This window comes from Leucoraja erinacea, chromosome 7 (assembly GCF_028641065.1).
Source record: "Leucoraja erinacea ecotype New England chromosome 7, Leri_hhj_1, whole genome shotgun sequence".
Classification (NCBI taxonomy): domain Eukaryota; kingdom Metazoa; phylum Chordata; class Chondrichthyes; order Rajiformes; family Rajidae; genus Leucoraja; species Leucoraja erinaceus.
Genome location: NC_073383.1, coordinates 52,789,729 through 52,806,797, shown reverse-complemented (window position 1 = coordinate 52,806,797; position 17,069 = coordinate 52,789,729). Strand labels below are relative to the sequence as shown.

The 17,069-nt window shown below is 42.3% G+C and overlaps 1 protein-coding gene across 1 annotated transcript in view; it reads left to right on the top strand.

The window, feature by feature from the left end:
* Window positions 1–17,069, top strand: part of LOC129699148 (inactive dipeptidyl peptidase 10-like) — a 657,345-nt gene that overhangs the window by 399,335 nt on the left and 240,941 nt on the right. The window lies entirely within an intron of this gene.

Genomic DNA, 17,069 nt, shown 5'->3' with positions numbered 1-17,069 from the left:
GATTTTACATGTATTTGGAACTAGCAGTCATAGGCTGTTATTAAATATTTTTCAGGATATCTTGGAATTATGCAGAAAACCTTGGATACAGTACTGAGTTTTATCACATCTGTTTCCTGAGCCCATAACCATGTAAACAGGAACGATGCTGATGGGAAGTATGTTTGTTGTCCTACATGTAAAGGAGTTTATATGTATGCCTAATGTGTGTTTTTTAAAGTCAGTAAAGATTGAATGACAATGAAAAGATTGAGTGAGAGAATGAGCATTAGGAGTTCAGACATGTTCTTCAATTTCTTTGGCCCCACTGGTTACCATGGGCTCAGAACTGGTACCACCATAACCGCCACTTCTGTTTCTTAATGGTTGCAGGTGTTAAAACATGCATGGTTTCCTTCTCTTCATCCACCATCCCTATTAATTTTAGATCTTTCCCGTTTATGTGCCTTTCATTTAGTTTTAAGAGTTTTTGTTTTAGCTTTAGACATACAGAATGGAAATGCGCACTTCGGCCCATCAAGTCCACGTGACCATTGACCACCTAGCTCTATGTTATCCCAGCTCTGTTATTTCCACTTTTCTATGTACTCCATATGTACTCTGTTCAATTTTACTGAGGCCAATTAATCTACAAACCCGCAGGTATTTGGGATATGGGAAGAAGCAGGAGCACACATAGGAAAACAGAGAGAATGTGCAAACTTCACAAGGTCAGCACTCGAGGTCAGGATAGAACTCGGTTTCGAATGCTTTGTGACTTGAGCTCTACCATCTGCACGACTGTGCCAAACTTGTGCATTTCCTGAAATATATTTTGGTGATGCACCGTCACAATTGAATGAATTATAAGTAGATTTGAAGCTTGGATCAATGCTTATATTCACTGGATGAGATAAAATTTCCTTACGTAGTGGTCAAGAATGATACGTGTTGGTTTTGAATGGTGGCATGTTGTTAATTGAACAATGGATAAGATTAGCGAAAAATGCTGGAAATACTCCAGGGCTAGAATTAATTGTATAGATCAGTGAGATTTCATCAAAATAGGTCAATTGAACGAAGTAAGATATTGTGTGTGACTGTGCATAGACTGACCATGAACGCACGCTTAACTTCTTCCTGCAGTTCATCATGTCCTGGGGCTACTCTCTTATCTTTTAACAACACTACTATTATTTTCCTTTACCTTCTGAATATATATCTGGAAACCTCGGCCGCTGAGGATACAAAACATCTTTCGATTTCTTGTACCAAGAAAAAATGTTTTGAAAGAATGATTTTCTTTTAGACCAAGAACATTTTACAGCTCTATCAAAGTGGTCAAGGTTTGCCAATGTATGTGAATGTTTTTGATGTCAGAAACATTCAAACACAAGATAGACACAAGGTGCTGGAGTAACTCATCAGGTCAGGCAGCATCTCTGGAGAAAAAGAATGGGTGGCGTTTCAGGTGAAGACCCTTCTTCAGTCTACCTTCAGTTGAGGAAGAGTCTTGACCAAAAAAGTCACATATCCTTTTTCTGCCTGACCTGGTGAATTATGGGCCTGTGCCACTTAGGCAATTTATTCAGCGACTGCTACGACTGTCATAGTCGTAGTCATGTCACGTCACCAAAAAAATGGCAACTGAACACCCATACAACAATGTCTACGACAACCTACCATCTAGTCAATGTCAAGCTGCGGCAAGCTACCAATAACCGGCAGCCCATAGGACGTCCACCTACGACCACACCTACGACAACCTACGTCCACCCGCGACAAGCTACGACAAGGTAAGACAATTCAGTCGCCGGTACCTGTCACCGGTTGATGTAGGTTGACGTAGGTAATCACCAATGGGATTCACTGAAGTCAGCACCGGCGACAACCTACGTCATCCTGGCAACAACCTACGACAGGTTTCCAAAACTGTGCGTATTTTTAACTTTCATGGCCATTTTTAACTTATTTCTAAGTTCCAACTCCCTAGTACCAAGAAAGTATGACAGGGAAACTTTCTTAAATCTAAACACTAGCGGAAACGGAGACTTTTTAAACGCTGTACTCACCGATCCAGCAGAGATCACCATAGAGCGTCAGCAGAGATCACCAGAGAGCGCCGCGGCAACAACAATGGGAGCGCGGGGAAACCCGGAGAAAACATTGGGGGGGGTGGGGGGGGCGAGATTCAAAATAGGCTGAGAGCCCAAGCCTTAGATCCACCTCTGCCCAGCATTCTTCTGGCAAACGTCCAGTCCCTGGAAAACAAGCTGGATGACCTCAGGGCGAGGGTCAGATTCCAGCTGGGCATAAGGGACTGCAACATCCTCTGCCTGACTGAAACATGGCTGACCTCACTGATTCCAGATCAGGTAATCTGCCCAACCGAGTCCTTCACTGTCCACCGTGCTGACAGAACAGAAGAATCTGGGAAATCCACGGGTGGAGGAGTCTGCTTCATAACCAATAACAACTGGTGCAACCCTGGAAATATCAAGATGCTTTCCCGTTCCTGCTTGCCAGACCTGGAGCATCTGACAATCTCATGCCACGCATTCTACCTTCCCTGGGAGTTCAGCTCAGTGATCGTCACAGCCGTCTACATTCCACCACATGCAGACACCGACGGGCACTATCGGCCCTACACGATGTGCTATGTCGACATCAAAACAAGTACCCGGATGCGGCTATGGTGGTGGCTGGAGATTTTAATAAATCAAATCTCAAGAAGGTCATGCCGAACTTCTACAAACACATCACGTGTGCCACCAGGGGGGAGAGAACATTGGACCACTGCTATACACCGTTCCGGAAGGGCTACAAGGCCGTTTCACTCCCTCCCTTAGGAAAATCTGACCACACTGCCATTTTCCTGCTGCTGAAGTATAAACAGAGGATAGTTCGAGAAGCGGCAGTGACGAGGGACGTAAAGCGGTCCGACCAGTCAGAGGCCATGCTGCAAGATGCACTGACAGATGTCGACTGGAATATCTTCCAAGCAAGTTCCAGTGACGTTAGTGAGTTCGCGGAAGCAGTCTCGGACTTCATCGCAACAATAGCTGACAACATCGGCCCCTCGATAAGGGTTAGCACCTTTCTGAATCAAAAACCCTGGGTGGACAGGTCTGTTCATGTTGCATTGACTGCTCGCACTGCTGCCTACAACTCGGGCCTGGCATCCGGAAATATGGACGTCTACAAGGTAGAGTCCTATCGACTGCGAAATGCGGTGAAGGACGCAAAAAGGACGCAAAAAGGAGGTACAGGGACAAGATGGAGTCACAGATGGAGCAGCAGGACACCAGACGCCTGTGGCAGGGGCTATGGACTTTAACCAACTACCGAAGCAGCCCCCCCTCAACAGGAAGTGCCAGCACCTCCCTAGCTGTTGACCTGAACTACTTCTACGCTCGTTTCAAGACGGGCAACATTACCCCAGGTCTGCCGGCTAACAACAACACCGCCAGCACGCTGGCTAGCGAGGCTGGAGGGAGGTCCATCGCTGGGGATATGCACACATTCTCGTTGTCCAAGCACGACGTGAGAAGGGCTCTGACACGGGTGAACACAAGGAAAGCTGTAGGCCCAGATGGCATCTCGGGGCGAATACTTAAGTCTTGTGTTACGCAGCTATACATCAGAAGATGCAACTCCAGAGCAAACAAGATCATGGGATCATGGGACGTTTTTGGCCCGAAACGTCGCCTTTTTCCTTTGCTCCATAGATGCTGCTGCACCTGCTGAGTTTCTCCAGCAATTTTGTGTACCTAAGATCATGGGAGACCCCTTCCACCCCAGCAACGGACTGTTCCAGCTGCTACGGTCAGGCAAACGCCTCCATTGCCATGCTGTGAAAACGGAGAGGATGAGAAGGAGTTTCTTCCCAGAGGCCATTAGGACTGTAAACTGCTATCTCACCAGGGACTAACTTTACTGTACCAATTTCCTGTTGGGCAGTGTCTTTTTAAAATAGCTCTTTTTTTCCTCCCACAAATATGTAATATGCGAATATGTGATTCTGTTCCATTCTGTTTTGTAGTTTCTTTGCACAATCCGCGAGCATTGCCACTTTTCATTTCACTGCATATCTCGTATGTGTATGTGACGAATGAACATGACTTGACTTGACACCTACGTCAGGTGAAGTCAAGCTACGACAAGCCCACGGTCGCTGACTGTCGCCAAACAATTTTGAACCACTGTGCCGTCCTGTTGAACACATGACCCGGAGCACTAAGGACAGTGATGGGTAGGATGGGAACAAACATATGGAAAATTTGCAAGTAATGGATTTCACGACAATAATCCAAGTAATAATCTTCTCGAGCTAAAAGGGAAGGAGGTTTCATTTAGAAAAGTTACAATACTGTCTCATTAAAGCTTAGAAATTTCATAGCGTCTACATATGTTTATTACACAATTGTCTGTCTGAATCCATCTCTCCCCATCCTCCTCATTCTGATTCCAAATGCACGGACCCCACGTTCGAACTATTTACCCTACCATGGACACAATCCTCCCTTTCCCTTAATATTCTCTGCTTCCCCAGTCCACTCCACTCACCACTGAACCCCTCTCCATGAACCCCAAATGATCCACAGCCCAAATAACTTCCTGTATTGACTCTGGAATGGCAGAGACCCGAAAGCATTTATAGGCATTAGAAGGCAAAAGTTTTTATTTGTTTGATCTATGCAATATCTGTTCCAGCACACACGGCTTTTGATGTCATGGGTGCTGATATTTTGCTGCCATAATTTCTTCCACAAGGGTTTTCCACATTCTGATTATGGAATAACCTCAACATGTCTTTTTGGATGCTGCAAAATTCTAGTCCATCTATTGAAGAAGCATTTTACAATCATCTAGATTCATCACTTAGTTCAATACTTTCAAATTGTGATCATTTGATGAGCTGTAAATGTCAACTCTGAATTTGCCTCTGCCATTTACATCTCATTCAGGTTCCGCTTTTACTTTTTATTTCAACAATTACCATTTTGCTTGCATCATCATCCTCTTTGCCATTTTAATTTATGCTGTCTTACACGCCAGCACACATTTCCCCTTCTTATCTTTCTTCCTCTATCTCCCTGTGTTAGTGCATACTGCTCCTCCGACTAAATATTTCCAATATTATTATTTTTGATATTTCAGGGTTTCATCATCCACGGTAGTTTTGTTTTACTGCATAAAACAAAGCAGTCAGTCTTGGCAATATTACCTCAATTTAATAAGTCTGGATTATTTTTTTCCTCCTTTGAGTCTTTTAAGCCTACCAGTTTCTTAAAAGCTACTGATCATCTCAATGAAATCCAATTTTGATGAAGCTTTTGAAACCTTTCACTTTTCCAAATCAATTTATCCATGAACCTACTTAAGCTTGTTTGGTGTTTTTGGCAGAAATGTCAAAATAGCATATTTTCAGCTGACTCACTGATATTACACTAAACTAAATTTTCCAAATTAAATTAAGCTCTGCAATTTTGAACAGTATTAACTGAATTAATTATTTAATCATGGACTCACTGCTTGCCAGAAAATAAAGGTTTGGCTGCTGATCTTTGAAGCAACGCTGAGAAACCAGAAGATCAGAAATAAAATTTGCATGGGAAATTATAATGGCTTTTACAGAGTAATCTATATCACCATTCAACACCTTAGCGTTAAATTAGTTGTAGACTGTACATTATTTTCGGTGGGCAGAAAAAAAGTCACTGACATCTGTCATTAGTTAAATCCTGATCTTTTGCAGTCTGCTTTGATAGACAAAAATTGCCGACAGTGTGAATTAACAGCAACCGTGAATATCTATGCCGCAAGTACTTCCTGTCACGAGGGAGTAATTATTCAGGTGTCTCAGTCTATCATGGCATGGGGTCATGAGTGCATTGAGCATGATGGTTTCCAGATCATTACCCATTTGCAAATCTGATAGGCAACAAGAAGCAACCATGTTTTTGTAATTGCAACTTTCCGTGATGAACCGTGGTTAAATTCAGATCTTTGTCTATCACACAATGTATTATATTTTTGTTGAATAATCCACCTCTCAACCCCATTCTCCTACCTTCTCCCTATACCCCCTGACACCCGTACTTCACCTTAAAAATATCCATTGACTTTGCCTCTACAGCCTTTTGTGGCAATGAATTTCACAGTTGCAATTAAACCCCCATCAGACTAAATACATTTCTCCCCATCTCTTTTCTAAAGGTACATCTTTTTATTCTGAGGCTATGGCCTCTAGTCCTCGTCACTCCCCCAGTGGAAACATCCTCTCCACATCCACTCTATCTAAGGCCTTCACTAAGTTTCAATGAAGTCTTCCTCATCCTTCTAAACTCCAGCGAGAACAGGCCCAGTGCTGTCAAACGCTCATCATATGTAAATATTGATGTAGAAATTCTTAAACTTAGTGCATGTTTTTATTCTTTGTCTAAAATAACCCTCTAAAATCTATTTAGCATCAGATAGAAGTTAGAATTTTAATTGCAACTGTTTAATTGGCACCATAGTAATTCCCACTGTTAAACTCTATTGAGGTTAATGGCACCAAATATTGTACATTATTCATCAAAGATAATAGAGCACATCGTGCGCTGGCTACCAAAAACAAATTATAATCGCTTAAGTTTTAATTAAGACCTATGTTATGAAATAATTACAATATATCACTGCAGATGATAAAGTCAAGAATTAGCCCAACAGTAAAGATGTGGAAGGGAAAGAATTATGCACAGTTACTGAATTATGGAATGAAGAAATTATGTGAAAGGTGTAACATTAAACAAGAAATTATTGTTCCCTAAATTAATGAATGAACGTGTAATCTGCTATTTGCCAATTTTCCACCACAGAAATCCATTAGAAATAAATAGATACATGCCAGCTTTTGAACATAGAGGACAGGAAAATATTATTTTACAAACCATTCAATTACTAAAATTGCTGATATAAATACGTGAGGGGGAGAAAATTCAGAAGGGAAAACTTCTCTAATTGAATATTCCCAGCAAGGGCAAATTGTTCAGGAAACAGCAGCCCTTGACTTTCCCCTTTTCAAATTTATGTACAGAAAATATGGCCCTCCCGGCAATGATGTCCTGAACAGCACTCTCATGAGAATCCTGGTTCTTGCTGTGTGCATTAGAAACCTTGTGTATATATAGCATATAAACAGCCATAAGAAAAGCTGACCTAAATAGTTTTTAACAAAACACCCAGAGGCATGGGTAGACCTTGGGAGTGGTGTGCAGTTGGTCAGGAGCGTCACTCTGTCCCAAAGTGAAATTAACAGTGCATGGGTCAATATACCAGGCAAACTTTGGAATGGGATCATTGCCCCCAGACGAAGGCAAAATGCACAATTGGACTGTGAAGAATTGCATCCTCTCTGGGACGTCTGCGCCCAATGAGATATATGTACCCATTGGAGAGGGCAATCCATTCCCTCTGATTACCTACTATACTTTTGTCCTTTTTTGGGCTTAATTTATTTTCATAACAGTTCCCACCTAGAATTACTTCCTACGGGTAAGTAATGAGCAAACATTTTGCAGTACCTTAAGGATCCTGAGCATGTTCCTTTTCGTTTTAATATTTTTTATTATTTTATACAATTTTTTAACAAAACAGAACAAAACAAACAAAAAAAAAAAAAAAAAAACTAAAAACTGAAAAAGAAAACAGGAAAAAAAAATAATTATAATTTAAAAAAATAATAATAATAAAACAAAGCCGCCAGACATAACAGTATTGGTACAATCCACATGGTGCTACACAGTCATGGAGCATGTTCCTTTTCAACATAGTATGGGGTTCAGAAGACATAACTTTAGGCCCCCCACCCCCACCTTTATCACAAATAGTGAAATCTCAGCTGAAATTACTTCCATTTTAAGGTCCCTTGTGGACCATTCTCCTGCAGCTTAACCCAATTTAGAATTTAACTCAGAACATAGGATCAATAACTTTTTCCATGGAACATTTTCTGTGCTAAATTTGTTCCATTATTCTTCAGGCTTCACCTTTCTTGTTCAAACATTTTTTGACACTAATAGAGAATGGATGATTTTTTAAATAGATAAATGTTATCTTTATCCATTCCAACATCACGCAGTCATAGTACTAACTTAAATATTTTATTGAATTACTAAAATTACCTTGGTTCAGGTGATTTAGATTGTATTACTACATGTTAATGTTTTATGATTGAAATGTGCAACATTCGGCCCAGCGAGGCCATCACACACTCACATTAGCCCTACGCTATCCCACTTTCGCTTCTACTCCCCACACATAAGGGACAATATATTGAGGGAAATTAATCTACAAACCTGCACATCTATGGGATGTGGGAGGATACTGGTTCACCCAGAGGTAACCCACTTGGTCACAGGAAAGATGGCAATCCCCATACAGACAGCAACCAAGGTAAGGAGGCATTATGTCGACCAACTGTGCCACTGTGATGCCCTGTCTGTCTGATAGCTGTTGTCCCCTTCTCCTCCACTTCTTTTCAACCTCGTTGTAACATTAAGGAAACATTTCAAATCCTTCCCTTCGATCAGAAATATGAACCTGGAATTTGCAATGAGTATAATAGTGGAACTATCAGCATTCTCCATTGTAATGGAGGAAATCTGACACAAATCATAAGAATTAGTACACTTTCGGCTCCATGCCAATGTCCATGTTGCTCTCAATGATTCACTGCTCTCCCATCGGGTGGACTGCTGCTGTCTTTGACAAGATTATCAGTGCAAAATTTGTGAATTGACATGATTGACAAGTTTTAAAACTACTCTCACATCGGATGAAAGCGGAGGGAAATGTGTCCCGTTGAGTGAAGTGCAACTGGACATCAACAGAAAAATCATCTCTCCAGCCTGGGAAACTAGATTCATATATTTGGGAGGACAGGAAGGGGCTGTGGTGAAGAAATCTGTTTTTGGATATCCCTCCAGATCCATACATTGGTATTATCCAACAGTTGAATTCACCTCCTTTGTACAGCTTTACAGATTTCAATGGATCTGAATGTGTGGTTTTGGTGGCAAAATGACACTTGTAATTGGATTTAGCATGAGCAATGAAAGGCATGTCAGTCCCAAGGAATATGATTCCATCAACATTTATTTGAAAGCTCCATTAGTTTTAATTGAGTAAAATTATTTTTGAAAAGTATTATAAAATCTTGTTAATGAAATTTCACCTTCTACTATATATTTTGACTGTATTTCAAATTTTGCAAAATGCTTAAAATGTTATAAGAATGCTTTGCTTAGAAACATAGAAACATATAAAATGCAGAAGTAGGCCATTCGGCCCTTCGAGCCTGCACCGCCATTCAATATGATCATGGCTGATCATTCAACTCAGTATCTTGTACCTGCCTTCTCTCCGTACCCCCTGATCCCTTTAGCCACAAGGGCCACATCTAACTACCTCTTAAATATAGCCAATGAACTGGCCTCAACTACCTTCTGCAGGAGACAATTCCAGAGATTCACCACTCTCTGTGTGAAAAAAGTTTTCCTCATCTCGGTCCTAAAAGATTTCCCCCTTATCCTTAAACTGTGACCCCTTGTTCTGGACTTCCTCAACATCGGGAACAATCTTCCTGCATCTAGCCTGTCCAACCCCTTAAGAATTTTGTAAGTTTCTATAAGATCCTCCCTCAAACATCTAAATTCTAACGAGTACAAACCGAGTCTATCCAGTTTTTCTTCATATGAAAGTCCTGACATCCCAGGAATCAGTCTGGTGAACCTTCTCTGTACTCCCTCTATGGCAAGAATGTCTTTCTTCAGATTAGGAGACCAAAACTGTACGCAATACTCCAGGTGTTGTCTCACCAAGACCCTGTACAACTGCAGTAGAACCTCCCTGCTCTTATACTCAAATCCTTTTGCTATGAATGCTAACATACCATTCGCCTTCTTCACTGCCTGCTGCACGTGCATGCCTACTTTTAATGACTGGTGTACCATGACACCCAGGTCTCGTTGCATCTCCCCCTTTCCTAATCGGCCACCATTCAGATAATAATCTACTTTCCTGTTTTTGCCACCAAAGTGGATAACCTCACATTTATCCACATTATACTGCATCTGCCATGCATTTGCCCACTCACCCAGCCTATCCAAGTCACCTTGCAGCCTCCTAGCATCCTCCTCACAGCTAACACTGCCCCCCAGCTTCGTGTCATCTGCAAACTTGGAGATGTTGCATTCAATTCCCTCGTCCAAATCATTAATATATATCGTAAATAGCTGGGGTCACAGAACTGAGCCTTGCGGTACCCCACTAGTCACTGCCTGCCATTGTGAAAAGGATCCGTTTACTCCTACTCTTTGCTTCCTGTCTGCCAGCCAGTTCTCTATCCACATCAAAACTGAACCCCCAATACCGTGTGCTTTAAGTTTGTATACTAATCTCTTATGTGGGACCTTGTCGAAAGCCTTCTGAAAGTCCAGATATAACACATCCACTGGTTCTCCCTTATCCACTCTACTAGTTACATCCTCGAAAAATGCTATAAGATTCGTCAGACATGATTTACCCTTCATAAATCCATGCTGACTTTGTCCAATGATTTCGCCACTTTCCAAATGTGCTGCTATCCCATCTTTAATAACTGATTCTAGCAGTTTCCCCACTACCGACGTTAGACTAACTGGTCTGTAATTCCCCATTTTCTCTCTCCCTCACTTTTTAAAAAGTGGTGTTACATTAGCCACCCTCCAATCCTCAGGAACTACTCCAGAATCTAAAGAGTTTTGAAAAATTATCACTAATGCATCCACTATTTCTGGGGCTACTTCCTTAAGTACTCTGGGATGCAGCCTATCTGGCCCTGGGGATTTATCGAATCCATTCAATTTACCTAACACCACTTCCCGGCTAACCTGGATTTCACTCAGTTCCTCCATCTCATTTGACCCCTGGTCCCCTGCTATTTCCGGCAGATTGTTTATGTCTTCCTCAGTGAAGACAGAACCAAAGTAGTTATTCAATTGGTCTGCCATGTCAATTCACGCAATAGAAATGATCAATTCACCCGTTTCTGACTGCAAGGGACCTACATTTGTTTTAACTAATCTTTTTCTCTTCACATATCTATAAAAGCTTTTGCAGTCAGTTTTTATGTTCCCTGCCAGTTTTCTTTCATAATCTATTTTCCCTTTCCTAATTAAGCCCTTTGTCCTCCTCTGCTGGTCTCTGAATTCCTCCCAGTCCTCTGGTAGGCTGCTTTTTCTGGCTAATTTGTACGCTTCATCTTTTGTTTTGATACTATCCCTGATTTCCCTTGTTATCCACGGATGCACTACCTTCCCTGATTTATTTTTTTGCCACACTGGGATGAACAATTGTTGTAGTTCATCCATGCAGCCTTTTAATGCCTTCCATTGCATATCCACCGTCAACCCATTAAGAATCGATCACCAGTCTATCTTGGCCAATTCACGTCTCATACCCTCAAAGTTACCTTTCTTTAAGTTCAGGACCCTTGTTTCTGAATTAACGATGTCACTCTCCATCCTAATGAAGAACTCAACCATATTATGGTCACTCTTGCCCAAGGGGCCACGCACAACAAGACTGCTAACTAACCCTTCCTCATTACTCAATACCCAGTCTAGAATAGCCTGCTCTCCCGTTGGTTCCTCTACATGTTGGTTTAGAAAACTATCCTGCATACATTCCAAGAAATCCTCTTCCTCAGCACCGTTGCCAATTTGATTCACCCAATCTATATGTAGATTGAAGTCACCCATTATAACTGTTTTACCTTTGTTGCACGCATTTCTAATCTCCTGTTTGATGCCATCACCAACTCCACTACTACTGTTAGGTGGCCTGTACACAACTCCCACTATCGTTTTCAGCCCCTTAGTGTTTCGCAGCTCCACCCATATCGATTCCACATCCTCAAAGCTAACGTCCTTCCTTTCTATTGCGTTAATCTGCTCTCTAACCAGCAACGCTACCCCACCTCCTTTCCCTTTCTGTCTATCCCTCCTGAATATTGAATATCCCTGGATGTTCAGCTCCCAGCCTTGGTCACCCTGGAGCCATGTCTCCGTGATCCCAACTATATCATAGTCATTAATAACTATCTGCACATTCAACTCATCCACCTTATTATGAATGCTCCTTGCATTGAGACACAAAGCCTTCAGGCTTGTTTTTACAACACTCTTACCCCTTATACTATTATGCTGAAAAGTGGCCCTTTGTGATTTTTGCCCTGGATTTTCCGGCCTGTCACTTTTACTTTTCACCTTGCTAACTATTGCTTCTACCCTCATTTTACACCCCTCTGTCTCTACGCTCACACATTTAAGAAACCCTTTCCCTTTAACTCCATCCTCCCCTATTCCATTCGACACACCCACCCCCCTTATTCAGTTTAGAACCATCCGTGTAGCAGTGGGAAACCTGCCTGCCAGAATGCTGGTCCCACACCTGTTAAGATGCAATCCGTCCCTTTTGTACAGTTCCCCCTTACCCCAAAACAGATCCCAGTGATCTAAGAATCTAAATCCCTGCCCCGTGCACCAGTTCCTCAGCCACATGTTCAGGTCCCGTATCTCCCAGTTTCCTGCTCTCGCCAGCATGAGGAACTGGAGGCAAACCGGATATAACAACCCTGGAGGTCCTGCTTTTCAGCATTTTTCCGAGCTCTCTAAAGTCACGCTGCAGAATATTCATCCCCTTCTTTCCGACATCGTTTGTGCCGACATGCACTACCACTTCCGGATGTTCGCCTTCGCCCTTGAGGATTTTCTGCACTCTGTCCGTGACATCCTGGATCCTGGCACCGGGAAGGCAGCACACCATCCTCGCATCCTGTCTGTTGCCGCGGAAACCCCTGTCCGTACCTCTCACAATGGAGTCTCCCACTACAATGGCGTTGCCTGCCTTAGGCCTCTTTGGTTTTGGCTCAACAGCCCTATTCGCATCGCAAGCCAGTCCGCCGCTCAGTGTAAACACGTCTTCTGTCCCGACAGCTTCTAAGTGGGTGAACCTGTTCACAAGAGGCACAACACCCGTGGACATTGGCATTCCATGCTTCCCTCCCTTTCTCACTGTCTCCCACCTTCTCTCTTCCAGTACCTTAGGTGTAACAAACTTACTGTAGGACTTGTCGAGGGACGACTCCGTTTCTCGGACGAACCGGAGGTCATCCACTTGCTTCTCCAGTTCCCCAACACGGTCCTTCAGGAGCTCTACCTGGATGCACTTCTCACATTTGTAGCAGCCAGAGGCACCAACGGTGTCCTTGACCTCCCACATACTGCAAGCATCGCACTGAATCAGCTTGCCTGACATCTCCTTCTTTCGTCTCTACCTCTCAAGCGTATTGCGTGGTCCTCTCCACAGCCTCCTCGCCGAAGACTCACACTTCCCTCACAAGGCCGCTTACTCACTGCCGCTCCCTAAGAGTAGTCTTGCTTAAATTGACTGATAAATTGCCTGATTTACCAATTTACAAACCAAATTCCTGTTTCCAACTGTTTTCCCGGCACTGACTCACTTCTCTCCTCCCACTCGGGCTTGAGCCAATCAGTCTTATCTCTTGCTAATCTCCTCCTGCTGTTGCTCCCAAATCTACAGCAGTTCTGTAGCCAGTTCTACACCAGTTGTTTCTTGGTTTACTGTCTGGCAGAATTCTTCAAATTAATTTGCTGTTCAGTCAGCGTGATGGTATCACTGTTGCCGAATGCCTCCAATTCCTCCATGCAAGGTGACTTTTGGCAGTTAACTTCAGAAGAGAGGCTGTTCCCCATCTGTGCTGTATCTCTCTACATCATCGTCTATACAGTATCTCTTGTTTCCCTTTCCCGTGACTTTCAGTCTGAAGAAGGGTTTTGACTCAAAACGTCACTCATTCCTTCTCTCCAGATATGCTGCCTGTCTCGCAGAGTTACTCCAGCTTTTTGTGTCTATCTTTGGTTTAAACCAACATCTGCAGTTCCTTCCTACTCAGAAGAGAGCCTGTTTGGTGGAAGTTTTGAAGCTTGATGAGCAGTTATCTACAAGGGCACTACTATCCTTTTGCCGCTGACTGGAAAATTCAGGCCAATAACTCTTCCTTTGCTTAAAAAGTTGAAATTAGTATTGCAAAATGTGTTTCTTTGTTCATTATATCTGCTGGTAAATGTAGTTGGTGGTTACGAGAGAGTGAAGAAAGTAATTCTGGCATTTCTTCGGTTATTCCCAATGGCCATAAATGTACTGACTGCTAATATGAAATATTGATGCCATGGGAAAGGTATATTTCCAAAATGGATTGGACTAGTGAGCATTATTTAATAATGGCCACTGCTGCATCTCTTCAATAAATCAGCAGTACTATAAAACAGTGAAACCACTTTAATTCCAACATATTGTTAATAGTAGATTAGAGTATCTTTCAAAAAATATAATGAGTTCCTAAAAGGACCATATTTTTGAACACATTATTGAAAATCCTCTCCTCGGGCCAAAAGACGTCCTTCAGTCCCTTTGAACATTAAGGAAATTCCTTAAACGCCTGGATTACTAAACCAATAGGTAGTGCAATCTTTAAGTTAATTATAGGTCCCTACTGTTCTGTTTAGTAGCTTCACCTTAATTCAAGGGCACTTCTAAATCCTCACAGCATTGGCTCCTTGATTAATCAAGATCACATTTCTGTATCTTCTGCATGGCATTGAAAGGTTATCTTGTTACCATGACGACATAACTAGATCAGATGTGTGTCCTTTCCAACCTTTTGTGTCAGGATATAGCTGGTCATTCCGAATGGAACAGTACATAATTTTACAAGGCATGTTATGTAAATATTAAAAAACACAATTTGTTAACATTATACATCAGTATAAATATGACACATAAGTTATTTGCAGCAATGATGTCAAATATGACCCATTTAAATTTACTTAAATCTCCCATAGATTTGTTTAACAAATTTACAAAAGATTGTGAGATTTACTTTCAATAAACATATCAATTTGTATCCTTAACCACTAAATTTATATTGGACTAGACTAAGTGGGACCCGTTGGGTCCCAGCACCACACGGGAGGGCTGGTCACCAACGCAATATTCCCTCTCCACCTCGCCACCAATTCCAATGTTACTTTCTGTTGTGCTAGTATGGGTGTTGCAGGCCAAAGGTACTGGTTTCCAGAGGGCTAGTATAAACATTGTGGGCCAAATGGATTTTGGGGCTGGCAGCCAACTGTTGCAACAATTTTAAAAGCCAAGCCAAGGCAAACAATTGGGCAGCAGCCACCCAACAACCAAAATTTATTTTGTGAACACAAACTTGTTAAAAAGGCGAGGCAAACAATTGGGCAGCAGTCACCCGACAACCAAAATTCATTTTGTGAACACAAACTTGTTAAAAAAGGCGAAGCAAACATTTGGGCAGCAGCCACCTTACAGCCACATCGTGGGGGCTCACCATGGAGCACACGTGCATTCAGTATTATTCGCAGCTCAGAGAGTCGTGACCCTCTCGCTTCCTGGGTCTGGCAGAGTGAGTGATGGACTGCACTTCCGGGTTTTATAGTCCCTCCCCCCTGCCGCCAGCGGGGGCAGCAGAGAGAATGGGGATTTTTTTTTAAACATTAATATCTCTCTGATTTTTCATCGATGAGAAAAATCCTCCGGTCCTGAAAGGCGGAGGGGGGCTCTGAGCGAGGGGGCCAAAAATGACAGCCGTAGGTGGCGGCGTTCTCTCGGAAATCACGCCACAGCGAGCCAAAAGCGGTCAAGATCAGACTTTTAGTAATATAGATAGATATGACTACTGAAACTTAAGATCAAGGTATTCAAATAGGTTTTTTTGTCTCCTTTAATAAAAATCAAAAATTGGTTGGATACAATATATAACTTTTATATTCTATGTCAACTTTAAATCATTGGACAATAACATATAACCATATAACAATTACATCATGGAAACAGGCCATCTCGGCCCTACAAGTCCGTGCCGAAAAATTATTTTCCCTTAGTCCCACCTGCCGACACTCATACCATAACCCTCCATTCCCTTCTCATCCATATGCCTATCCAATTTATTTTTAAATCATACCAACGAACCTGCCTCCACCACTTCCACTGGAAGCTCATTCCACACCTCTCTGAGTAAAGAAGTTCCCCCTCATGTTACTCCTAAACTTCTGTCCCTTAATTCTGAAGTCATGTCCTCTTGTTTGAATCTTCCCTATTCTCAAAGGGAAAAGCTTGTCCACATCAACTCTGCCTATCCCTCTCATCATTTTAAAGACCTCTATCAAGTCCCCCCTTAACCTTCTGCGCTCCAGAGAATAAAGACCTAACTTATTCAACCTTTCTCTGTAACTTAGTTGTTGAAACCCAGGCAATATTCTAGTAAATCACCTCTGTACTCTCTCTATTTTGTTGACATCCTTCCTATAATTGGGCAACCAAAATTGTACACCATACTCCAGATTTGGTCTCACCAATGCCTTGTACAATTTTAACATTACATCCCAGCTTCTATACTCAATGCTCTGATTTATAAAGGCTAGCATACCAAAAGCTTTTTTTACCACCCTATCTATATGAGATTCCACCTTCAAGGAACTATGCACGGTTATTCCCAGATCCCTCTGTTCAACTGTATTCTTCAATTCCCTACCATTTACCATGTACGTCCTATTTTGATTTGTCCTGCCAAGGTGTAGCACCTCACATTTATCTGCATTAAACTCCATCTGCCATCTTTCAGCCCATTCTCCCAAATGACCTAAATCACTCTGTAGACTTTGGAAATCCTCTTCATTATCCACAACACCCCCTATCTTGGTATCATCTGCATACTTACTAATCCAATTTACCACACCTTCGTCCAGATCATTGATGTACATGACAAACAACAAAGGACCCAACACAGATCCCTGAGGCACCCCACTAGTCACCTGTCTCCAACCCGACAAACAGCCATCCACCATTACCCTCTGGCGTCTCCCATTCAGCTACTGTTGAATCCATCTTGCTACTCTTGCATTTATACCCAACAGTTGAACCTTCTTAACCAACCTTCCATGAGGAACCTTGTCAAA